Source organism: Marmota monax, unplaced genomic scaffold (assembly GCF_021218885.2).
Source record: "Marmota monax isolate L192 unplaced genomic scaffold, Marmota_monax_Labrador192_F-V1.1 WCK01_AAM20220418_F8-fsc00179, whole genome shotgun sequence".
In the NCBI taxonomy this organism is placed as follows: domain Eukaryota; kingdom Metazoa; phylum Chordata; class Mammalia; order Rodentia; family Sciuridae; genus Marmota; species Marmota monax.
The window spans coordinates 3,790,942-3,818,666 of NW_026695200.1; the positions used below are offsets into that span (position 1 = coordinate 3,790,942).

Here is a 27,725-nt window from a genome sequence, read left to right on the forward strand (position 1 = left end):
TTTATTTCTTTTACTTAAAGATATCAAATAACAACCTATGACTCCTTTAAATTGGTTGTTTACTAGGTGCCCCAATAGATTGTTCCCATTGAGATTACTGCCCCATCTAAGGAAACAGTGTAAGTGACTCAAGTATAGGCACAAACAATACCCATAAAATTCACTATGCAAGTGCTGATCCTCAAGATTTTTTAATGAAAATGTATGTCTGTTGTCAGTCAAGCAACAAAGGAGGTACTATTTTTACCACAGCTGTCTAATTAATTACTTTAACTTATGTAATCAGAGGATTTTCAAATATTTTGTGGGTCCAACTGCCTGAATACCTAAAATATTTCCTCATGTCCCTGTGCTGGACCTCATTTTACAGAAGTGGTTTGGTCACTCATTTTGTTTAGATTCCAATGAGATCTATTTTTTAAGTCATCATCATCAATCCAAGGACATTTAATAAAAGGGATCTTGAGCCTGAAATATGTGGCAAATAGAGACCATACAGCTTTCTGTCACTCTGGGACATACTCTTCAATCATGAAAACCAGGATCACAGTCAATGACAAGCTCCATGATTGCTTAACATAGCTAGAGTCCAGTGTCATTGGAGGGTGCCGTGATTCCCTAGAAGGAATGTCAGTACTTTCAGACAAACTATAACCATGCCAGAATTTCCACTGGCTCTTAAGGTTTTGATGTAAGACTTCTTTATACTTTTTATGATGTCATTTATCAAGGTGAAAAATAAATTTCATAGCAAAATCTAAGCTTTTTTTATTGAATCATAAGAACAGAGTAAAAGTGAGTAAATATGTACAATACAGACATGCACTGTTCAAAGAGATTAGGAATCCCTGCACAGCAGGCATCCTTGACTGTTTGGTATGGATGTTCCCCACACTGGAGCATCTCCTTATATACTTGCTGAAGCTTTTTTCCTATGTGACATAGGCCATGTGAGTTGCCTGAACCAGAGGCACTCTATTCCCGTGGGCCAGATTCTCTCTACTCTTAGAGACACAGGCATACCTATCTAGGGAAAACACTTTGACATCTCAGGCAGCACTAGTGAGTTAGTTGGAGGTTAAGCAGTATCAGATAGACTAACTGGCCAAAATAGCACCCTACAAGATCTAATAATTAGATTGCCATTGGAACCACATCCCAAGGAATTGATGTTAAATGTAAAAAGGGTTCATTCTTAACAAAATTTTAAAAACATAAATGGATATAGCACTAGAAATCCTATCCAGAGTAATTAGGCAAGAGAAGAAAATAAAAGAGGGAAAGGAGGAAGTCAAATTATCACTGCTTATAAATGATATGATCTTCTATTTAGAAGATCCAAGAAACTTCACCAAAAGACTGCTAGAGCTAATAAACCAATGAGCAAAGTATCAGGTTACAAAAGTCAATAGTTTTCCTATATACCAACAATGAATCTAATGAGAAAGAAATCAGGAAAATAATCCCATTTACAACAGTCTCAAAAAACAAAACAAAAAAACCTAGGAATACATCTGACTAAGGAGGTTGTTATGATTTAGATATTAGGTATCCCCCAAAAGCTCATGTTTAAGACAGTGCAAGAAAGCTTAGAGGTGAAATTATTAGGTTATAAGAGTCTTAACCTAATCAGTTCATTAACGCTCTGATAGGGATTAACTGGGTGATAACTGTAGACAAGGAGGCTGTGGCTGGATGAGGTGAGTCATCAGGGGTGTGCCATTGGGGTTTATATCTTGTCCTTGATCAGAGCTTTCTATCTGCCTCCTGGTGTCCTGTTCTCAGTTGCTTTCCTTCACCTCACATTTCCACCATTATGCTCTGCCTCATCATAGGCCCTGAGGAATGGAGTTGGCCATCTATGGACTTATACTTCTGAAACCATGACCCTCCAACTTTTCCTCTTCTAATTGTTCTTGTTAGATCTTTTGCTCACAGTGGCAAAAAAGCTGTCTAAGACAGAGTTGAAAGACCTCTACAATAAAAACTACAGAACACTGAAGAATGAAACTGAAGAAGACACAAGAAGATGAAAAGACCTCCCATGTTCATGGATAGGCAGACTTAATATTGTTAAAATGTCCATACTATCCAAAGGAATGCACAGATTCAATGCAATCCCCATAAAAATTCCAATGGCATTCTTTGCATAACTAGGAAAAAATAGTCCTAAAATTCATTTGGAGGAATAAAAAACCAATAGCTAAAGAAATTCTAAGCCACAAAAGAAATGATAGATTAATTCCTTTGTCCTTGATTCACTTTGAGTTGAGTTTCATGCATGGTGAGAGATAGGGGTTTAATTTTATTTCTTGCATATGGATTTCCAGTTTTTCCAGCACCATTTGTTAAAGAGGCTATCTTTTCTTCAATGTATGTTTTTGGTGCCTTTGTCTAATATAAAATAACTGTAATTATGCGGGCTAGTCTCTGTGTCCTCTATTCTGTACCATTGATCTACCAGTCTATTTTGGTGCCAATACCATGCTGTTTTTGTTATTATTGCTCTGTAGTATAGTTTAAAGTCTGGTATAGTGATGCCTTCTGCTTCACTCTTCTTGCTAAGATTGCTTTAGCTATTCTGGGACTTTTATTTTTCCAGATGAATTTCATGACTGCCTTTTTCTATTTCTATGAGGAATATCATTGGAATTTTGATTGGAATTGCATTAAATCTGAATAATTCTTTTGGTAGAATGGTCATTTTAACAATACTAATTCTGCCTATCCAAAAACAAAGGAGATCTTTCCATCTTCTCTGCATCTAGTAGGCCCAAATTTCCATCATATCAGATTAGGCCCCTACTTTCTTAATAAGACTCCTATAGTGCAAGAATTAAAATCAAGAATTAATAAATGGGATGGATTAAAACCAAAAAGCTTCTTATCAGCAAAATAAATAAGCAGTGAGGTGAATAGAGAGCCTCCAACTTGGGAGCAAATTTTTACCACTTGCACATGAGATAGAGCATATATTCCCTAATCTCTAGGGTATATAAAGAACTCAAAAAGCCAAACACAAAAAAACAAAAACAAAAACAAAACAACCAAATAACCCAATCAATAAATGGGCCAAGGAACTGAACAGATACTTCTCAGAAGGTGATATACAGTAAATCAACAAGTATACGAAAAAAAATGGTCAACATCTCTAGCAAGTAGAGAAATGCAAATTAAAACTACTCTAAGATTTCCTCTTACTCCAGTCAGAATGGCAGCTATTAAGAATACAAACAATAATAAGTGTTGGCGAGGATATGGGGGAAAAGGCACACTCATACATTGCTGGTGGGACTGCAGAATGGTGCAGCCAATATGAAAAGCAGTATGGAGACTCTTTGGAAAACTGGGAATGTAACCACCTTTTGACCCAGTTATCCCACTCTTTGGTCTATACCCAAAGGACTTAAAAATAGCACCCTTCAGGGACACAGCCACATCAATGTTTATTGTACGCAATTCACAATAGCTAAACTGTGGAACCAATCTAGAGGCCCTTCAATAGATGATTGGATAAATAAAATGTGGTATATAATGGAATATTACTCAGCAATAAAAGAGAATAAAATCATGGCATTTGCAAGTAAATGGATGGAGTTGGAGAATATAATGCTAAGTGAAGTTGGCCAATCGCCCAAAACCAAATGTTTTCTCTAATGTAAGGAGGTTGATTCATAGTGGGGTTGGGAGGGGGAACATGGGATGATTAGACAAACTCTAGATAGGGTAAAAGGGAGGAAGAGAGACAGAGGGGGTAGGAGGGTAAAAAAGATGGTGGAATGAGATGGACATCATTACCTTAAGTACATGTATAAAGACATGAATGGTGTGAATATACTTTGTATACAACCAGAGATATGAAAAATTGTGCTCTATATGTATAATATGAATTGTAATTCATTATGCTATCATATGTAACAAATTAGAATAAAAAATTTAAAAAATATAAATGGTGGAGTCATCACAATATCTGACTTCAAATTATACTCAGAGCTATTTTAACAAAAACTGCATGGCACTGGCATAAAAACAGACACATAGACTATGGTACAGAATAGAAAACACAGAGGAACACCCACACATCTACTGTTATCTGAAACTTGATAAAGATTCCAAAAATACACATTGGAGAAAAGACATCCTTTTAAATAAATAGTACGGGGAAAACTATTTTCCCATTCATATGTAGAAGAATGAGAATAGACTATTATCACTTACCCTACACAAAAATCAACTCAAAATGGATCAAAGTCCTAGAAATTAGACCCAAAACTATGCTGCTCCTAGAAGATTATGTAGGGTTAACACTACAGCATATAATAGACTCAGGCAACAACTTTCTCAATAGGATTCCTAAAACTCAGGAAAAAATGCCAAGAGTTAATAAATGTAATGACATTAAATTTTAAAACTTCTGCACAGCAAGGAAACAAGAATATAAGTTGAAAACCTACAAAATGGAATAAGGTTTTTGCTAGCTACTCTTCTGACAGAAGATTAATATTTGGAATATATAAAGAGCTTAAAAAAATCACAAAATAAATCAATTAATAAATGGGCAAATGAAATAACAGACACTTCTTAAAAGAAATACAATTAGCCAACAAATATATGGAAAATTGTTCAATATCATTAGCAATTAGGGAAATTCAAATCAAAACTACACTGACACTTCATCCTATGACAGTCAGAATGGTAGTCATCAAGAATATAGATGCTATACATAAGATGGTGAAATGATACAGACATCATTACCCTAGGTACATATATGATTGCATAAATGATGCAACTCTGCATCATGTACAACCAGAGAAATAAAAAGTTGTGCTCCGTATATGTATATTGGAACAAAATGCATTCTGCTGTCATGTATAACTGAATAGAAAAAAAGAATATAGACACTAATAAATGCTGAAGAGGATGTGAAAAAAAAAGAACACTTTTACACTGTTGGGTTAAAAATTAGTACAATCACTTTGGAAATAAGTATGTAGGTTCCTGAAAAGACTATATATGGAACCACTCTATGACCCAGCTGTAGCATTCCTCACTCAGTATTTAACCTAAAGAATTAAAGTCATTATAGTACAGTGATACATACATGCTCATTTTTACAGCAGCACAATTCACAATTGACAAACTATGGAATTAGCTGTGTATCCATCAGTGGATGAATGGATAAAGAACTTATGGTATACATATAAACAATGGAGTTTTATTCAGCCATAGAGAAAAATGAAATTATTTTATTTTTAGGAAAGTGAATGGAATTTGACAACATCATGCTAAGTTAAATAAGCCAAACTCAAAAGGTCAAGAATCAAGTGTTTTCTCTCATCTGTGGAAACTACAAAGGAAAAAGGAAAGGAAAGTACGTGGGGGAATCTCATGAAAATCAAAGGGAGGGACCACTGGATGAGAGAAGGGGAGAGAGAGAGGGAAAGTGCTGGCAAGTGATATTGGCCAAATTATATTGTGTACATATATGAATATACAATGACAAGTTCTATGATTATGTACAACTATAATGCACCCACAGTAAAAAAAGTGAAAAAAAAATAAAGTGTTCAAAAATTTTAAAAAGAAAAGAACCCCCCCCCACACACACACACAAAAACAGAGCATTCTGAGGACAAAAAGAATGGGATCCAGATCGCCTTAACCTGGTAACCTAATATTGAATACCCAGGATTTTCTCCTCTACCTACTCTTCTTCCTCATCTTTTTCTTCTTCTTCTTCTTCTCCTCCTCCTCTTCCTCTACCTCCTCCTCCTCCTTCTTCTCTCTTCCCTTTACCACTTCTTCTCTCTCTCCCCCCCTCAACACACACACACACACACACACACACACACACACACACACCATGCAAACTAGGAAGATCACAAACAGAAGGAAAACGTACAATGAAGATGAGAAAAGACAATCAACTGATATAACTTTAAGATTAGTTAAATATCGTGGTTATCTAGTAAATATTTTAAAAGTGAGGGTATAATTGAATTATCAAGTATATATATATTCCTGAAATAAATGGCAAAAGTAGAAAATCTCAGTTGGTAGCAGACATTATTTAAAAAAAGAACCAAATGTAAATTACAGAACTGAAAAATTCAACAGTAGAAATAAAAAAATATTATTGTTTATGTTCAATGGTAAAGTGATAATGAAAGTAGAAGAACTAAATGAATTTGTCATACCAATGTGATTTAGCTGATTAAACAACAAAGAAAATATCTTAAAAATGTATATAGTCTCAGGAGCCTTCTTGTTACACAGAAGAGTAAGGATTTCAGTTTACTAACTACTTCATTAAAAAATTATGTAATGAAATTGAATGAATAAAATAGAAAATAATTAGGCATAACTATCATATAAAACCAGCCTCATTTCTGACATTGCATAAGTTAAATAGGAACAGAGAAATCCAATAACAATTTAGCAAAAATGGTTTCTGCTTTTTACCTTATTATTTTTAATTTCATCCATATTGACATGGTAATATGCAAAGAAGTACCTTAATTTTTTTTAGATTTGCTAAGACTTGATTATGACAATTAATAATTCAGCACAAAATGGATTCTGTTTTTTTATCTTGCTATTGATTTCTAATTTCATTCCTTATGATCTGGATAAGATGCAAGGAATTATCTTGATTTTTTTGTACTTGCTAAGACTTAGTTTGTGACCTAAAATATAGTGTGTTTTGGAAAAGTTTCCCTATATAGCTTTCTAGAAAGGAAATTCAGCTGTTGATGAATGAAATATTTTATAGATGTCTATTAGGTCCATTTGATTAATAGTATCTTTAGGTCTTATGAGTTATGTCTCAATGACATAAATGAGACAAGTATGTTGTAATTATTGTACTGTATTCTATCTAAGACTTTAGGTCAAGTAGTGTTCATTTTATGTAAGTAAGTGCACCAACATTTGAGGAATAAACCTTTATAATCATTATAACTCTTCTTGTTGAAGAGTTCCCATTACCAGTATGAAGTGACCTTCCTTATTTCTTCTGATTAAAACACTTGATTGAGTCATGTTTTTAAATCTACTTAGCCAGTCTTTTAATTGCAGAACTGAGATTATTTACATTTAATAATATTATAGACAGATAAGTATTATTTACTGCCATTTTGATTTATTTCTAATGACTTATTAAGACTTTCCTTTCTTTAGCTATTCTTCTAGTGAGATTCATTCACTTGCTGGTTCTAAAATTTATTTTGAATTTTCCCTGCGTGAAATATTTAAGATTTCTGTAGAGCCATTGACATTTGCAAATCTGCTAGAATGGATTATTCTTACATTGTTATCTAGAGGACTCTTTAGTAAGCTGCTTTCACTTTACTATGTGTTCCAAACCAAGGGAATACCTTTGTGTCAAAGGGTTCAGTCAACATGTTCTTGGTGTTTTGATGAATGTCTTAGATTTCTTTAAATGTCTTAGATTTCTTTAAAGGTTTAAAGGTGATCGTATGTAACTGCAAATACTAAACAATGGTTGAATTGCACTATCTGGATAAAATATAATAGAGGAAAATATACAATAAATACTATTGATTTTACAGTTTTTATCAGAGCATCAGAAGATAAAATGGAAAGAGATCATAGCACAGGAAACTGGTGAAATGAAAGATTCTTCCATAAAACATGTTCAAAAGCCCATGAACAAAATGAAAAAGGACTCAAAAGCAGACATCATCAAACACAAGGGAATTACTTTAAAGGAATCAGTAGCATTCACTTATCTCTGTTTTCTGAAGTACTGTATCACTGTTTACAATTCATCTGAGGAAAACAGGACAAAAGACAAAGATGGAAAATGAACTCATAAAGTTCATGATTATTAAGTAAAAATAAATAAATAAATAAGTAAAAATGTTGACCTGAATATGGAATACTGAGTAGTATTAGATAAAGAGAAGCTTGATTTGATCAGTGCACACAATATGTATGTATTGAAATATCACAATGAATCCCATTAATATGTATAATATGTTCATAAAATTTTAATTCCATAACGAAGTGTAATAGACCCAGAGAATGAGCATCTGCCATTATTTTGTATTCATATATTTGGCCATCCTCTCATTCTCTCTCAACACTTATTGATTTATGTATCCTTTTGATTGATTTGTAACCATCCTTATCCCAGGGATAAATCTCCTTTGTTTACAGTGAATGATCATAATTCTTTTGATTGTACCAATTTATTTTCAAGTACATGCAAATCTTTAGTTATATAGAACCTAGCTTTCAATACTATCCTAATAAAAGTATATACATAATAGCATATGTGCAAATTTCCTGTGCTTACTATGTGTAAATCAGAGCTGACATATTCCTATTATGAATAATGTCACAGTTTCTTCTCTCATCTACTAACCACAAACAATTATTTAAGAAACACTTGCCAGACCCCTATCTCTCACAGTCAAAACTCTGCTCAAATATGATTAAAAAGTTAAACCATGAAAGTATGATATTACTAGAAGAAAACATCAGAGAAACATTTCATGAGATTAGAATAGGTCAGGATTTTTTTAGATATAACCCCGAAATCATAGATCACAAAAGTATCAAAAGACAAATGGAGTTACATCAATCTAAAAGCTTTGGCCCAAGAAAGGAAACAGTCAATATAATGAGGAGATAATCCACAGAATGGGAGAAAATATTTCCAAATCACATATATAATAAATGTTTAATATCAATATAAAGAACTCAAAAACTCAAGAGCAAAACCCCAAATAATCCAATTCAGCAATGGTTAATAGACCTAAATGGACATTTATCAAAAAGAAGTTATACAAATGGCCCACAGGTAAATGAAAAAAATGCTCAACATCACTTATCATGGAGGAAATGCTCATCAAAACTACAATGAGATGTCACCTCACTCCTGATAGAATGGCTGTTATCAAAAAGCCAAACAATAACAAGGGCTGACAAGAATGTGGAGAAAAGTTATATACATACTGTTGGTGGAATGTAAGTTAGTACAGCCATTATGGAAAATAGTATGGAGATTCCTCAAAACATAAAAATAGACTACTATATAATCCAAAAATCCTACTCCTGGTTATATATTCAAAGGCAATGAATTCATTTTGTACAAGAGGTATCTGCACTCCCATGTTTGTTGAAGCACTATTTTGAATTGCCAGGAAATAAATCAAAATGTATATCAACCTATAAATAAAGAAAATGTGGCATACATATAACACATACACAATGGAATACTAATTAGCCATAAAAGAGTAAAATCTTGTCATTTGTAACAACATGGATAAACATTATATTGTCTGAAAAGACATTTTATTGAGTAAAATAACCTAGGCATAGAAAGACAAATACCACATGATCTCACTCATTTGCAGAATTGAAAATAAGTACATCTCATAGAGGTTGAGAGTAGAATGGTAGTTACTACAGGCTTGAGAGAGTAGAAGAGGAGGTAATTTTGGGGAATGTTCATCAACAGGTACATATTAGAAGCAATAATTTCTGGGGTCCTATTGCATAGTAGGGTGACTATAGATAATAACATACTGTAAATTTCAAAAAGCTAGAAAGAAGTACTTTACAAGTTTTCCTATAAAGAAATAATAGATCTTTGGGGAAGATACATATGTTTAACCTGATTTACACAGTGTATACATACACCAAAATATTACATGGTACCCCATAAAGATATAACAATTTTATGTGTCACTTAAAAATGATTAAAAATGAAACATTCTGAATATAATTTCATTATGCCTTTCCTCCCAATATTGCTCAAAATGTTTATCAATATTTATGCACACAATCTCTGGCTTATACTCACTTATTTAAGTACACATAAACCAAGAGAGCTGCTGGGTGTTGGATCATAGACTTGTAATCCCAGAGACTCAGGAGACTGGCAAGCTCGAGGCCAATCTTAGCAATTTAGCAAGACCCTGTCTCAAAATGAAAATAAAAGGACAGGATATGGCTTAGTGGCAAAGCACCCCCATGGGTTCAATTTCAAGTACCCTCACATACACAAATAGAGCTCAAGGGAAATTATCTTAGAATTGTATTTTACAGAGCTCCAAGGATCCTGGCACATGCAGAATGTCCTCAGAAGCTCCGTGTGGCCAGTCACCCTGTTCTGCCAGCCACCCCTGCCCACCAGCCCCACCTGCAGCTCACATCCTACAGAAGCCTGAGTATTTGTGTCAGGGGCAGAGGTGTACAGAAGAGATCACTGTGGCACTCAGGGAGATGCCTGGAAAGAAAGTGAGTAAGCATGCACTCAACCCAACACAGGTGCCTGCAGGAGATAAATGGTTTCAGATTGGCTTGTAGGAAGGCGCTGGTTTAGGTCAACAGAACTGGAAGTTGAGTGTGTCACTCAGCTCAGGAAAACTGAAGATAACTTAACTGAATTCTCTGGGGTCCATAGAAGAGATTACTCTTGTGCTTGCTGAGATGCCTAGAAAGAAGGGACAGGAAATCGAGCAGCTGAGCCAACATCAGGTCAGCAGAGGTTGAAACTGAGGGCATGTCTCAACTCAGGAGATTTGGAGATAAACTGAATTTCCATGAGAAACTTCTGAATTTGATTTTCAGACCCTTCAGTTGAGTAGCCTGACTGCTCCAAAAGCTTTCGCATGAAGGGAGCTGTTTAAAAAGGAAGTACCTGAGTAGGTCCAATTTCATCAGAGTGACTGCATTGTAGTTGAAAGGAATGTGAAAGAACATTCACTTATTTTTGGACGTCTTTCTAAAGGGAAGATAGAACAATTCAAAAGATGAAATTCTGTCGGAAGTTTCACAGAAATCATTCTTTGGGATGTGAGACTGTGGTAAAACCACATTTTGTTTATTTAAAAACAAGAATGGAATAGCCTTAAAATTAGGGAAGTTATTATTAATGCATTTCTTTTTGCTTGGAGATTACTCTAATATTTTTGCTGAAGGTTGCTGCCCAGCCTAGTGTGACAGAAGTTGACAAATGATTACATTGGACAATGGGGAAGAAGTAGTTCTGTGTTTTTGCTTTTTCAATGTGGTTTATATATATATAATTGTGGTAAGAGAAAAATTTCATTCTGATAATACTGAATGATGTCATAGTGAACATTGATTTCATAATTTACTACAAAATGTACCATAATTTAATTCATTTTTTCCCACTCATATTGTATTGTTTCTGTTCAGATGACCTTTAAGTGTTTAATGTTCCTGTGAGCATTAACTGCAAAGGACAAAAAACTAGAAAGTAACTTTGAAAAAATTGGATTGTATAGTGTCAGTAAAATTCTATCAAACTGAATAGTAAATGATAAAGATCTTGGTGATTTCACATGACCAAGGATAATAATAATAAAAAAGGAACCTGACTTTTTTTCCCCCAGTACTGGGATTGAACTCAGGATCTCTCTATTACTGAACTACATTCCCAGCGGTTATTCATATTGTTCTTTTTATAAGGGTCTTGGTAAATTGCTGAGGTTGACTTCAAATTTGTAATTCTCCTGTCTGAGTCTCCTGGGTTGCTGGGATTACAGGTGTCTGCCGTCATGCTTGGGTTGACTTATAATTAATGTAATTAAAACTTAGTAAAAGAATATTCATAGAAAGTTTCTAAAAAAATTGTAAGATGCCCTTTTTCACAGTAGTCAGTGTGCATCCTACAAAAATGAGAACATTTTCAAAATTGGGATATTCTTTTAAAAAGAAGAGGAATAGATATTTCATATCCAGAAAAAAAATTCCAATTTACATATATAAAGGTTTATATATATTTATATATGGATATCTGTGAGGCCAGGGGGCAAAAAGGACAGTCAACATAGTTAATAAATAATTGAATCCAATTGGGAAGGTGAGGGCTAGTTGAAAAGGAAAGGAAATCAAATGCTACCCTTCCCCCCTCCTCCTTCCAGAGTCCTTCCGCCTCCTGCTCCTCTAACCTGTTGCTAAAATAACCTGCCCCAGGAATTGTTCCTCCCTGCAGAGAGTTGCAGGAACTGTTAACTCATGTCTCCTGGATCACTGCCTGGATCACTTCACCATTTGGCCCTTCCCCTGCCCATTTGCTTCTCCCATTTTTGCCTATCCCATGGCCACTGGTCATATAAGTTGGATAGGGAGAGAAGAGAGACAAGATAAGTGGGGAAGAGGGCAGGAGAACAAAGAAAATCTAAAATGTATGAAAGGGGTAGGATACCCCCACTTCTTTAGATACCAACTCTGGGTTCCCTTTTCTGTTGATAAGTCTGTTTCTATTCTTTAAATAAAATTTGTTTTCTATGCTTGCCTTGAACTTTCTTGGATATGCAGTCTTCAACATCTGGGGAAAAGGAACTTATTGTCACTGGTAACTGGTGGAATCATATTTGGAGGTCCCATTAATATCATCACCGAGGTAAGCTCCTTCACACGTACCCCACATCTTTCTGAGGTGCATTTTTCTGCCTCTTTCTTTCTGGAGCATTCCCTTCCCTGCTGCATATTAGTTATAGCTGTTAAGGCTCTAGTGTTGAGAGAGGGACATGAAATGGCTCATAGGGAAGTGCCTGGGAACTCTTTGTTCACAGCCTTTACAACCATGTAGAGATTCTCTCCATGATTGTTCCTATGTGCTTTGCTAGCTTCTTTGACTACAAAAAAAGGAGTTTTATGCCCACAGCCTTTTGAAGAGAGTCAATTCTTTATTCTAGCCTTTATCCCTATGTTCTGCTGTTGCCAAACATGGTCTCAATACCAATTCTCTAATAGATTATCATGGCCATCAGAGGGAAATACAAACTTTAATACCATTCTACAGCTCAGCCTATTCTGTAAAAATGAAAGGAAATAGACCAAAGTTCCTATATGCAGGCCTAAGGACTTCTCAGACCTTGTTTCAAAAACCCAAATTGAGCCAAAAGTGTAAATTAGACTCAGCTATGATTCCCCTGTTCTAAGTGAGGCCAAGTATCCCCTCCCATTGGAGTCTCAACACAGATCAAGATTCATTTCATTCAGGGTCCCATGTTTTCCCCAGGGAATTACAAGTCATATGGTAAGGTTGGATAGTTTGGAAGCTTGCATCTTTTTCATGGCCACCTATGAATTTAACAGCAGTTAAATTCAGAAGTCATAATGGAAGGAGGGGCATAAATTGCTGATGCTAGAGGCTCCAGGATTGGGGATATAACCTCTAGACAAAGAGACAGTTCCTTGATGCAGGCACTCATGGATCCTGTTCTCTTTTGTTCAGGGAGGGAGCCCATCCTCAAAAGTAATGGGAGATAATATCACATAATTTTCTGCATACAAACATCGCCTGATTATCAACTGGTGAGAAACCAGCCTCTACCTCAGAGCAAAGCCTGTCCTAGGAAGGGGGCGTGACCCTTGTCCTTGGAAAGACCCACAGAACACTCCTAGGCACAAACCAACCCTGCTGAGTAGTTTTATCTACAAATAACAGGAGAGATCCAAGGAGCCAGGTGTCCCTGACTCAATCAGGCTAGGTTAGGACCCTAGCAACCACCAATCAGCATGAGACAGGGAAAATACCTGGGATGCCAGATGACCCTCCCAGTAGTTGATGGTGGTTGATTGTGTTGGGAAACTATGTAGTTCAGCACATACTTCCCTCATGGCTTAAGCCAATCAGTTCAAATGAATCCCCCTCTTGTACTAACCAATCACCCCTACCCAACTTGTTCCCGCCAGTGAATGTGCTAATCATATTTTCTGATTTTCTTGCTGTGTGTGATGATTTGCTAAGAGATGCTATGATGTTTGTGAAGTCCCTGCCTTCCCCAAAGAGTGTATAAAACTGCTTCAAACCCTGGACTCGGGCCTCTCAGCATCACCAGTTGCTGTGTGCACGCGGAGGACTGAGCTAGCTCAAATAAACACCTCTTTGCTGCTTACATCGATTTTTGTCTCTGGTGGTCTTTTGGGGATCCCGAATTCAAGCATAACACTAGGAAATAAAAGAAAATAGTTTAAAATACAGCCCTCCCTCTAAAAAACCCCAAACCCATCAGTTTCCTTTACTTAGTTTCTGCCAGAAATCTGTCTTGTAGGTTCTTTGAAGGGTTTCATCAGTGTTTTTTATCCTGGCTATAGACATGAAACTCAGAATAGTCAGTAGCAAGACGTATTTTATTAAAATTGGCAAACGATTTGAATAGACATTTCTCAAATGCTTAACAGATTCCAACAAATGCAAATAAAAATCACAATAAGATATTGATTCCAAGAAATGCAAATAAAAATTACAATAAGATATTATCTTATACCTGCTAGATTGGTTATTTTAAAAAAGATAACAATTGCTGATAACGTGGAGAAAAAAAAATCTTGATCTATTTGTGGTATTATAAGTTAGTACATCCATTTTGGAAAATAGTATGGAGATTGCTTAAGAAATACAGAACTACAATATGATCCAGCAACCCCAGTACTGGGTTACTGGGTTACTGGGTATTTATCCAAAGAAATTGAAGTCAGTATGCTGAGGGGTTATCTACACTCCTGTTTTTTTTTCCAGTATTATTTACAATAGGCAAGACATGGAAACAATCAGTGTCCAAAGGATGACTGGAGTAAAGAAGAATGTAAACACAATGAGTACTATTGGGCCTTGACAAAGGACAGGGAATGCTATCATTTGTTTACGAGATGGGGTGAATCTAGAGGACCATTTATATGGTCATCTATCAAAGTCAAATTCTTTTTTGGGGAAGTGAATTCCAGGAATTGAACCCAGGGGCACTGGACCCCTGAGCCACACCCCCAGCCCTATTTTGTATTTTATTTAGAGACAAGGTCTCACTGGGTTGCTTAGCACCTCACTTTTGCTGAGGATCTTTGAACTCACCATCCTCCTGTCTCAGTCTTCAGAACCACTGGGATTATAGGTATGCACCACTGCGCTGGGCTCAAAGTCAAATTCTGACAGTAGGATGGTGGATATCAGTTACCTAAATCTGGTTGTGGGTGTGGGGGTTGGGTGGAGAAAAAAGTACAAAGTTGGAAATGAGTTCTGGTGTTCTGTTGTAGAACAAGGTGACTATAGTTAAGGTATATTTCAAATTAACTAAAGGAGTTTCATGTTTTCTTACCTCATAGAAATAATAAATATTTGAAGTGACAGATATGCTAATTCTGATTTGATCATTCTACAATGTATCCATGTATTAAAACACATTTTACCCCATGAATATATACACTTTATTGATTAAAAGTAAAACTAAAAATACCTTAAAAAAAGAAATAATGTCATGATTGAATTTGTCAGGAATTTTATTTATTTACCTATTTGTAATTATTTTTCATTTGGTTTGAAAACATGTATTGTAATTTTGTTATGAGACAGGAATTTCTTAACTACTTTAGTTCTCAGAGTGAGAATGCAATGTAGGGTGAAGTCCCTTTAGATAAAAAATTACCTCAGCATCTATCTGTCTTCAGTATTAAGTCTTGTTTATTGCAAAAATTTGTTTTTCCTTTTTTGCCTAGAGGAAAATATTTTGCCATATGGATATTTATGGTCTGTAACTATTTATATGTACATATGAAAGTTGATATCGTGGCAATGAACAATTAAAAATAATCATGATTAAAAAATTGTATTTTTACTAGAAATTTCCCTTGAAATAGTTGAATTAATGGAAAAGTGGAATGTAGTATGCTAAGTGTGGGTTATTTGCTCAGTTTACTGGAAATGTGTTATGCAGGATTTCTATGAGTTACTGCTATCTTTGGCATATATGACTACAATAGGAAGAGCAGTGGAAAGCCCACCAACCAACTTGAACTAAGTGATATTTATAAAACATAACATCTAACAAGATGCATAATACAAAGAATGCATACTTTTAAAAAAGCACATGAATTATGTGCCACATATCACTCTGTGATATGAACAAATAAATGCTATAGAATTAAAGTGAAGTTTATAATTTTCTTTAATTAAGCTTTCTTTAGTTACACTAGGAATAAGATAAAAATGAAAAACAATGATGTGTCTGTAAGTTGCACAAAATATTTTGGAAATAATCAACACATTACTAAATAACACAAAGAACAAAGGAAAAAATATTACAAGAGAAATTAGAAATATTTTTCATTGAATGCCAATGAAAATTTGGTAGAAGCTAAAGTACTTTAAACATATTAAAAAATTTATAAAATCAATTACCCAAATCTTCACCATAATAACTGGAAAAAGGAAGATCAAGTTATATCATAATTGGAAAAGTAATAAGATGATAGTTATGAATGAAAATGTAACAAAATGATACAAAAATATATAAGGACAATATTTTCTGATTTGAAATGGTTAAAGAATTGGTGAATTGACAGAGAAGAGTTAAAAATTATCAACTTCAAACATAAAGGAAAGAAAGAAATGGGGGCTGCATTGAGGAGATTTTGGGAAATAACAAATGGTTAAACAAATATATAGCTGGATTTGCAGAAGAAGAGTATAAAAAAAGAGAAGAAGTACTTGAAGGAATAATGGCTAAATGTTTTCTAAATAAATTTTAAAAAGGAAACCAGAGAAATAAGAGTTTCAGAAAAATCCAAGCAGTAAAATATAGACACCACCAAAAAAATCAAATCATAGCTAGAAAGAAAAATAAACAAAATTATGAAAACATTGAGAAAATAGAAAATTAAATGTTATACACAGAGGAACAAATAACAGACTTCTAATTGCAACATATGTAAGCCAGAAGGAAATGTAGTAACATCAATAAAATACTAAAGTAAAAAATAAAACATGTTAACTTGGAATTTTATATCCATTAAAAATGTCTTTTCAGGACAGAGTAAAAAAGAAAGTCTTTGCTATGATTTGAATTTGAATGTCCTATAAAGGCCCATGTATAAAAGGTTTGGTCCACATGTTGACACTACTGGTAAGCAATGAAGCTTTTTAGGAGCTGGAGCCTAGTGGGAGGTCATTGGATCTTTCAAGCCATTCCCCTGAAAAGGATTTGGGACCCTAGTTCCTTCCTCTCCGTCTTTGTTCTCCAACTATGAGATGAATGCTTTCACTCTACCATACACTCCTGCAATAGTGTGCTACCTCACTATAGGCCCCAAACAATAGAGCCAAACACAAACTAGAACTTCCAAAACTGTGAGCCAAAGTAAGTTGATTATGTCAAGAATTCTCTAATAATGACTGAAAGCTGGCTATGTCTGATTTCTTCAGACAAATAAAAGATGAAAGAATTACTGTTGGTAGATAATGCACTAGAAGAAATGTTAAAGACCTTTTTTTTACAAGAAGGAAACTGCCAGCAAAGAAGTGGTAAACATGCAAGTAAATACAACAGAGATTTTATAAAATGTTTTAACCAAAAACACAGCTGAAAGATAGAAGCAACTCAACTGGCCCCAAAAGACAAATATTTCTTTATTCTACTTAAATACAACCTAGATCAGTCAAATTAATAATAATAATAAAAAAAAAAAGAATGGCAGCTACCAGGGAGAGGTGGGTAATAGAGGGAGATAATGTTAAATGGGTTTAGAAGTTCAGTTTTCAAGATTAAAAGAGTGCTTCGTCTTTGGAATTCACCATTTTGGAGAGCCATCTCTAGTCTCCCTCTCCTTTTTTCAGGAGGCCCAGGTTGCTCTACTATTCAAGTGCTAAAGATCTACAGGGAGAACAGCAGGCACCCTGAAAGCCAGAAAATGCCCCCCTACTGAGCCCTCAGTCCCCTGAGAAATGGAACAAAAATCTCACACCTCTCACATCTGTATATCAAGACTCACCAAAACCCAGATCTGTGAGTTTGCAGCTAGGTCCACATGGGCCCATCTGAGCCTAGTAAAGACTTGCCTGGGGCTAGAAAAGGCATGGAAATTAACAAATTGGGAGCTTTTTGTCTGAGGAAACACAGGGTGGAGAGGCTGGAGAGAGCCTGGCTCTCCCCAGCTCTTTGAGTCCTATGGCTGGTGGAGGCTGAAGGGGGCCAGCTATAGTCAGTCAAGTTATTGGAAGCATGGGTGTAAGGGCATTTGGCTCTCAGTCTGTCTAGTCAGTTAGTCTGGCACTCACCAGATTCCCAAGGGCCACCGAGGCTTGTATTTGCCGGGTCCCAGCACCAGCCAGGTCCCTAGGTCTCTCCACTCCCTGATCTCCATCATGGTCTACCTCTCTGTCTACCAAAGCTGCAGGCCTTTGGCCCAGGCTGCCAGGCCTACCTCACTTAGAGCACAGCTTCATTGCTTCACTGCTGTTCACAGGACCTATTGCCCAGCTCTGAGACATATGGCCCAGGTCAACTAGGCCCACTGGATGTAGCCAGCTGCTTCACCACCCAGGCCCACTCACCTTGCCATATCACAACCTGGCCTGCTTGGCTTAGGCTGGCTGCCTGCCCAACAAGGCTTTACGCCACCTGGCCCAGATAGCACTTTGCTGCCCAGCTGTAGCCCAGCTTGCCCCCAAGCCATTTGCTGCCAGGCATGCCTGGCACAGCCAGCAGCTTTACTACCCAGTCCACTCAGCTTACTGGGCAGGCCACTGAACCACATGGCCTAGCCAGCTGCTTGGTTGCCTGGCTGCAGCCCAGCTTGCCCGAAATGCAAATTCACTTCCAGGCCCATCTGCCCAAACCAGCAATTCTGCTACCTAGCCCACGCTGGCCTGCCACACTAATCTCCCAAAATGCCAACCTTCAACTTGGTGAACAACATAATAAAAAGGAAGGACTTGACATACTCCCACACTTATTTAACATCTCAAGAAGAAACTAAAATCAGTTGGGCACAGACAGCAAATACATATTTTCACTGACTATTTTTCAACCTAGGGGAAACAAAATCAGAGAGAAAATACAAGAAGTGAAAGATCACTTAATAATAAACAATAATGTACTAATGATGCCTATTGGTATAAATAAAGTCAGCAGCTTGGGTGAGCACTCATTTTGCCCTTGCCTCTGTCTACTTTTGATTTCTTCATAGCTGGCACCTGAAACAGGGACTCTTCTAGACATGCTGATGGGGAAAGGGAGTACCTTACTGTCTGGAACAGGCTTTGATGTGCGTCTTTCATTGGCTAGCAATACCCATTGGTAAGCTATGGGAAATTCCCTATTTAACATTCAACGTCATCATCAGGCTGAGCTATCCTATTCACTTTGCAAGCGTAGACATACTGTAAGTAATTCTCACATTGATCCTTTGCAGGCAGAGCTAGACTCTTATTGCCCCTGGTAAATAGAAAGTTTTGCTTTATATTCAAAAAATTGTGAAAATATAGGTAAGAAGCTTCATGTGGAGCCATGAGCTCCTGTGCTTGTGCTGCATGCTTGGTTTCTTTGTTGTGATGCTATTTCTAAGTTCTCTATCTCTCAGCAAATGACTCCCTCCCTTAGCAACAGCTGCTACAGAGTCCTTGATGGAAATGTTCCCCCTGCCTTCACAGCCACCTTCCCCTCCATTGCCGCCTCCCCAGTTAAATCTCTTTTGGCTGAGTGTTTATGCGGAAAAGAAGGGAGATACGCGCATATTTTGGCTTTTTGCCCTATTAAGCTAAATTCCGCTGGTCAACCAGAGCATGAGTAGTTACCTTTTGCTGTATTTAAAGAATTATAAGCTACCCACCCAGGGCAAAAGGAGGGGGAATCCGTTTTTCCAGCCCCCTCAAGATTGGATGGCACAAATATTTCCAGTTCAAACAAAACATTCCTCCAGAAATCCTTTCCCACCACTAGAGGGAGCTCTAACATAAATTTAATTACTACTCAGATGCCCAAATGCAGCTTCCTGGGAGGTATATAAAATTGCTACTTAAATTTAGGGGCCTTTACCTAAAAATACTTTGGATTAATTTTGCCTTGTTCTCATATTGCTAAAGAGGGGAAATTTGTGGTTCCCGGGGTAATTGATTCTGATTATATTGGCACACTATATGTCCAAATGTGGTCCCATATTCCCTTAAGCCTACCTAAATGATCCTCTATTGCTCAACTGATTGTGATTCCCTATGTTTCAGCTCAACAACATTTAAATAAAAGGGGGAGATGCAGGGTTTGGCTCTATTGTCATTGGATCTTGCTTACCAATTACTGAAAATAGACTAAATTGACTCTTTGTTTAAATAAGCAGCCAATTACAGGATTATTGGACACCTTTGCTGATGTTACCCTTATTCCCCTTTCAGTATGGCCTCATTCATGGCCCATTCAAAGGCCTACCCTGGTTTGGGGCATAGGAGGCAACAATGAACAGGTGTCCAAGAGCTCCCTGTGGCTGCAATGCTCTGCACCTTCCAATCAACAACAAAATATTACTCATGTTCAGCTACATGTTATGGCAATACCTTTATCCATATGGGGAGGAGAAATTTTACATAAACCCCAGATGTCTGTGGAATTTCCTTTTTTTTGTAGGGGCCTCTGTATATCTGACTGGCTTGCCACTAAAGTAAAAAGTCACCACCCCTGTCTAGGTTGAATAATGACCATTGTCAAAGGAAAAGGTGGCAACTGCAGAGGCCCTTATTCCAGAACAGCTACAATTAGGAGATGTTGAACCTTAGACCATTTCTCTTCTAGATGGGTTGACCATGTATACAGATGGAGGTAAGCAGAGAGGGGTAATATCTGTTTTTATTAATGGTAAATGGACTGACTATTATACCCTGCTGTGGTGAGCCGCTTCTGCCGTTTCTGCAGATTATGGTCGCCATTACAAGATGACGCTGGCTCCGCTGTGGTCTGTGACAAACAACTCCTTATCTGGGAGAGTTGGCACATGATTTTTCACCACCCTGTACACCACCCTGTGAGAAAGCTCCACGCGGCAGCTTTGCATTGGGGCTTGGGATGCTTTATTAAGGCTGGGAGGGGCATCGGAGGGAAAGAAGAAGAAATATCAAGGGCCTGAATAAACTGCTGAAAGAAGATTCCCGAGTTGCGTCTTCCTTGCGGGCAAGGGGTCGCGACAAGTGGTGCCGAAACCCGGGAACCAGAACTTTCAGCAGTCAGGGGTGGTGCACCGGTTAGTCCCAGGTAAGTGGGATCCGCGACCAAAGCGGGGTTAGTCCCAGGTAAGTGGGATCCGCGACCAAAGCGGGGCAGCTCCTCTGTAAAGAAAGAGAGAGCATTACATTTTATTGCAGCTGCACTGTGTACTTTCGCTTTTGTTTTCTGTGTTTCTTTTGTTGTGTCATTTCGTTTTTGTTTTTTGTGCTTCTTTTGTTGTTGTGACGACAGGGACGCTCCCCTGTAAAAGGAAGAGAGCGGGGAATTCATAGAACGGAATGCTCCCCTGTAAAAGGAAGAGAGCGGGGACTTTTGTACTTTCACTTTCTTTATAGCTCTAAAAACATTATGGGTGTTGCTTCTTCAAGCCCAATTTTGTTGGCCCTAGATGGGTTGTTACATTCAAAAGGACTTAAGATAAAGCAGAGTACTTTGCAGATGTTTTTAAGAGAAGCTGATATAGCGGCTCCTTGGTTTGCTTTTTCAGGGAGTCTTACGGTTCCCAGCTGGGACAAATTAGGGAAAGATCTAGATTTTGCTCTTGAGCAAGGCACCTTAGAGGGTGGGGTGATACCCCTTTGGAAAATGGTCCGTGGTTGCCTTACAGATGGTAAATGCCAGGAAGCTGTGAGTGAGGGTCAAGCTATTCTCGAGCAACTGCATGAGGAAAAATCTGAAGGATCATGTAGTGAAGTGGCAGAGAGTATTAAAAGTAACAGTAGTGAGAAGGCAAAAGAGCCTGAAGATAAAAATAGGAGAAGGCTCTACCCAGACTTGACCGAATTAAAAACGCCTGAGAACACAAGCGACTCAGAGAGTTCTGAGGACCTTGATATATTGTTACAACAACTACATAAGATAAAAATGAAAAAGAAGAAAAAGGAGACACAGGGCACGCAGGCCTACTGTAAGAAGGGGAAGGGAGTTAACATTGGTCAACAAAACTCTGAGGAGGAGGAGGTAGAATATCTAGAAGAAGATATGGTGCCGATTGCCCCACCTCCGTATGTGGGGGGGAGCCAAGGTTCCGGGAGATCTTTTCATGCACAAGTTTGGAGGATAGTTAATACAGATATGGGACTTGCATACCCTGTATTTCAGGACAATAACAGGGGAAGATATCATGAGCCTTTAGACTTTAAGATAATTAAAACCTTGGCAGAATCTGTCCGCACTTATGGCATAGATGTCGCTTTCACTCTCACTCAGGTGGAGGGACTTACTAGATTTTGCATGACTCCCTCAGATTGGGCTAGTCTAGTCCGCGCTTGTGTTTCCCCAGGGAAATATTAGGAGTCCAAAGTTGGCTGTTTAATGTTTCTGGCAGTACCCAAGACTCGGAGCGAGGTAGGAGGCTTAATTAAAATTTCTGCAAATAATTCACAATTATCTAATGCTACATTACCCTCCGCAGCAGTCCGTCTCCAATCTCCGTTCCTGTTTCTTTTGGCTAATGTTACATCACAGGGGATGCTTAATTGTTCTAATATTACCTGTTATTTGTCTGAGTGTTGGAATGGCTCCTGGACTACGGCAATGGTTATGAAATTTCCAACCTTTGTCCCGATCCCGGTTACTTCAGATCCAGAGTCATTTCCTATTGTTGAACTGATTAGAGCCCGTAGAGATTTTGGAATTACGGCAGCCATAGTGACAGCTGTGGCGGTATCTGCTGCTGCAGCAGTTACAGCTGGAGTAGCCATGGCCAGCCAGGTACAAACTGCTGCCACTATTAATCAGGTTATTCAACAAACATCCACCATACTTGAATCTCAAAGTAGAATTAATCAACACACTTTATCTGGGATTCTAGCTGCTAATCAAAGGATAGATCTGCTTCAAGCTCAAGTTGAGGAATTGTCTGACCTAGTACATTTGGGTTGTATTGATCAACGTGCACATTTATGTATAACCTCTGTCAGATTTTATGATTCCAGAAATGCCTCCCGCATCATCGGGGAATATTTATCCGGAACCTGGTCCATGGAAGCAGAAAACTTGATCCAGTCTCAACTAACCCAGATAGCTGTCTTGAACAGTACCCGTGTCGATCCCGTGACTTTGGGTCAATTCACCGATTGGATATCTTCTGCTTTTTCCTTCTTCAAAGAGTGGGTGGGAGTAGGCATTTTTGGTGCAATGTGTTGCTTCAGTGTTGTACTCTGTTTGTGGCTTCTCTGTCGCCTTAAAACTCGCCATGCACAAGAAAAGGCTATGATCATACAAGCTCTTGCAGCTTTAGAAAATGGCAACTCGCCTCAAGTCTGGCTTGCGCATCTTAAGCAGTAAACCTTTGTCATGGTCGTTACACCCCAAGTTATTATAACATTGCACTGGGATCGACATGACTTTCCTTGTTATTCTCTTAGTGTTGGAAAGCCCTTGCACTCTGCCGGTCTTACTGCCATTGCACGCAGATGGGTTTCCACACTAGTGCTTTTCTATCGCCTTGAAGTCCGTGCCTTTCTTTCAGGGTGCTGTCAACTTGTTTGTCCTTATAAACAGCCACAGTTCAGCCTCAGCTATCCCCCTTCGTCCACCATCATCACGATACAGGATGCGAGGCAAGGCACTGCACTTGAGTGATCCTTGACGTGGACCTCAAGGAGAGCATGTCCTATTGCATGCGGGTTAGACGCGTCCACGCCCCGCCCCACGAAAAAAGGCGTCGGCTGATATGGCCTCAGGTCTGGGGAAGGCGCCTCCTTAGGACTGAGTCATACTATGCAGCCACTTCTGCACAGTGGGATAGGACCTCTACTCTCGCCTGTATTGTTTTAAGAAAACAGAAAAGGGGGAACTGTGGTGAGCCGCTTCTGCCGTTTCTGCAGATTATGGTCGCCATTACAAGATGACGCTGGCTCCGCTGTGGTCTGTGACAAACAACTCCTTATCTGGGAGAGTTGGCACATGATTTTTCACCACCCTGTACACCACCCTGTGAGAAAGCTCCACGCGGCAGCTTTGCATTGGGGCTTGGGATGCTTTATTAAGGCTGGGAGGGGCATCGGAGGGAAAGAAGAAGAAATATCAAGGGCCTGAATAAACTGCTGAAAGAAGATTCCCGAGTTGCGTCTTCCTTGCGGGCAAGGGGTCGCGACACCCTGCCTCAAATCTTTCCACAGGGATCTGAATTAGCTGGCACTAAAGTTATTTTCTACTATTTTAAACATTATTACAAATTCTTAATATATAGCTAACTTGTTGCTTATATTTCTGTAGCTGTGTTATCCCTACATTTGCATTCCAATTTACTATCTCTTTCTTTAATCCTTCAAACTTTTTTACAGCATTGCGTGTACCCTAATTTTAATGTTTATATACACAGCCACACAGAGGCCCTGAACCTCTAATGAAAGGCAAAGCTCATGCAGATGCAACTGTGAGATCCCTTTATCCTTTATTTTCAGACGCTGTAGAAGCTCATGGATTTTTTCATCAAAACACTCACTCACTAATAAAAATGTTTTCCATTTATTCTCAACAGGCTCATGCCACTGTCAATAACTATTCTCAATGTACATCTTTCCAGGCCCCTATGTGTGAATTTGTAAACACATGGGGTCTACATTCTAATAATGCACTTTGGCAAATGAATGTTACTCATTTTCCTCCTTCTATCTTCACTCCATTCTCATTTTCCATTGCTACTCATTCTGTGTGTATTTGGGCTAGTGCCCATAGTTCTGAAAAGGTATCTGATTGAACTTCTCATTTATTACTCTACTTTGCCATTATGGGCAAGCCTGCTGGTTTAAAAATGTACATGCTTCTGCATATACATCCCATCTTTTTGCATGATTTTCTACTTAATGGAATATAATTTTAATGCATGGAATTCCTCATAATACTACCAGACCAGACTTTGTTGAAAAAACACATTGTACCTTTAAGACATGCCTCATAAAATAAAAACAAGGAAGAGGACCTAGCCTCTCTCATGTTAAATGCCTTAAATATTACTTTATTTACAGTTAATGCACTCAACATAAATTACGAAGAGAAGACTCACAATTGGTCATCTGACTTGGATAGACATTTTATTCCCAAACAACCATTACCAAAAAATTCACGTAAAATACAAGGTTCCACCAGACCCAGGATGGTGGGACCCTGTGCCTCTGATCACATGGGGAAAAGGATATGCTGCTGTGCTTACACCAACAGGTCCTGTATGCATTCCTGCTTGGTGCATGAGATCTGTCAATCATGATTTGGCATCAAGGACTTCATAATCTAATACCCAAGTTTCATTTGACCCTGGATGAGGAAGAGTCTGCCAAACAAAAAGACAATCATTATCCTCAAAAGAGAAGAAACACAATACTCAGGAAACAGAGGGCACGGGGAGGTGGGTGTTCCCTGTCCTCCTTGGGCATCTTCCCACAGCCAGGAGAACCGGAGGCAACCTTTCAATCCTTCCGTGGAAACACGACATGCCATGCATATGCAAGGAGACAAAAGAGAGAGATGCCCATGAAAAAACCCATGACTGGACTACTCCGAAGCCTGCTGCTCCTCAGTAAACACTCAATAGGGACTGCAGCCTTTTCAGTTGCCTACGCCATGCCGGTCTTAGCGCAGTTCCCATGTGGCTCTTAAGCTGCCCAAGAAACACTTCCAGAAGCCACAGGAAACCCATCTGAGGCTCTCCGGCCCAAACTCTATGACCCAATCTGACCCTGACAACTTCCCTCCACAGGAAGTCAGAGCATGGAAGGATGAACTTGAGACAGTACATCATCTGGAAACCTCCTGCCTTTCTGAGCCATTGCCACATGCATCTCAGAGCCCCACATGATATAGATTCCAACAGGAGCCCTGGCTCCCCCATTATGCTCCACTGGCTGACTGCACAACTTGTGCAGGAGAGGAGACCCTCAATGCCTGTCCAGCGACTATGAAAGGCACTTGGCAAACTGCTGAATTTCATCACTCTCTACTTCCTTCAGGCACAGGCAACAATCTTTATGAACTACCTTGGACCCAGTTAGGCCTTTCCACTCCCCAAACCATTCACGGTTGTCCTATGCTCAAAAACTAGAAGCTGACGGCTTGGGTTCACATGCGCCTCCTACAAAAGAAGTCATCCCTGAGGTCTGCCACCACATTGGCTCATTCGGGATACAAACTGCGTCTATGCTCTTTCAGAATGCACATCAACCACCATGCATGCAGCCTAACGGAAGGACCAAAAGCACACAACGATACTAAGGCACTTAGTACTACTGAAGCACTTCTGATGCCCCAACTCGAGAGCCAACCATCTATCAGGAGGATCCATTCCCAGAAGTGGCAACAAAAGGCACCGCTTGTGGTAAGACCCAGTTTCTCCATTTGCATTCCCTCAAATGTCCATCTACTCATCCAGGCACTGGTCCCTCTGAAGACCCACCGGTCCTTCCCCTGCTAGACAATAGCTCTTAAAACGTTGTGCGAAAATACCACTAGCACAACTGTAGCATTTCCAGGAAAAGGGAAAACCTATCAGACTCCCGTAAACACCACGCCCCTGTACACTAAAAAAGGGTCTTGCCATGCTTTGCGCTCATCCTTCCTCTGCTGTCTGCTCAACGGGGACCAGAGTGTCTCTGTAAGAACCCGCAGACCAGCATGGTGCTACGTGCATGGGCAAAACAACTCCAGTACACAAGAGGAGGAAACTTATTCTTATGCTGCCATGGACCAAAACCTCCTAGATAGGGCGAACCCTACTGCCAAACATGCACTAGGAAATCATTGTGTGCAGGCCACTGTCTTACTCAACATCCTGAGCCCTGGATCACCCATGCATGCAGAAACCAAACGAGGACTGACAACAGAGAACTACAGGCTGGAAGCCCTAATACCAAGTGAACTAGGCTGAAAAGGATCCATAAACACAGCCCCGATCAGGAAAGGGGCACAGGATTCTCCCTTCCACCACCCGCCTCACTGCTGCCTGCTATGTCTATGTGATGGACCTCAGATTCGATGAGAATAATGTATAGATTTTCAACTCATTTTGTTCAGCTTCCAAAGAATGTTTTTGTGAAAGTCATCATCAATCCACGCTTATGACCCTCACCTGGAAAGGAGCAACCTCGAGGACTATAGCAGAGGAGACGCTTACCATCGGAAGCCATGCAGGGCGACACACAGGAAACAGAGGGCATGGGGATGCAGGTGTTCCCCGTCCTCCTTGGGCATGTTCACATGGACAGGGGAACCGGCCAGAACCTTTCAATGCGTCTGTAGAAACATGACCTGCCAAACATATGGAAGGAGACAGAAGAGAGAGATGTGCGTGAAAAAAGCCACGACTGGCCTGCTCCGCAGCCTGCTGCTCCTCAGTACACACTGCAGCCTTTTCAGTTGCCTACGCCATGCCTGCCTTAGCTCAGTTCCCATGTGGCTCTTAAGCTGCCCAAGAAACTCTTCCAGCCACAGGAAATCCACCTGAGAATCTCCATCCAACTCTACAACCCAATCTGACCCTGACACCTTCCCTCCACAGGATGTCCAAGCATGGAAGGACGAACTTGAGAAAGTACGTCCTCTAGAAACATCCTGCATTTCTGAGCCATCGCCACATGCATCTCAGAGCCGCACTTGACGTAGATTCCAATAGGAGCCCCAGCTGCCCCGATACGCTCCACTGGTAGAACCCAACAACTTGTGCAGGAGAGGAGACCCTCAACACCAGTCCTGCGCCTATGAAAAGTTCTTGGCAAAGAGGTGAATTTCATCATACTC

The 27,725-nt window shown here is 38.9% G+C and overlaps 1 long non-coding RNA gene, 1 other non-coding gene and 1 pseudogene across 3 annotated transcripts in view; all 3 read right to left on the minus strand.

Moving 5' to 3' along the window:
• Nucleotides 1-354: 354 nt before the first annotated feature.
• On the minus strand, nt 355-439 carry LOC124082395 (small nucleolar RNA SNORD116; annotated as a pseudogene).
• Nucleotides 440-25,013: 24,574 nt separating this feature from the next.
• Nucleotides 25,014-27,725, minus strand: part of LOC124082345 (uncharacterized) — a 36,391-nt gene continuing 33,679 nt past the window's right edge. The window contains exons 2-3 of one of the 2 annotated variants that reach the window (XR_009225354.1): nt 27,103-27,236; nt 25,014-25,266 (exon numbers count right to left, since the gene is read on the minus strand). This is a non-coding gene — a long non-coding RNA (uncharacterized LOC124082345). Of the gene's footprint in view, nt 27,237-27,725 lie in introns of both variants that reach the window. The other variant, XR_009225353.1, reaches the window with a different exon arrangement.
• On the minus strand, nt 26,950-27,040 carry LOC124082391 (small nucleolar RNA SNORD116). Its single transcript, XR_006848355.1, has one exon. It is a non-coding gene; the product is annotated as a small nucleolar RNA SNORD116 (small nucleolar RNA).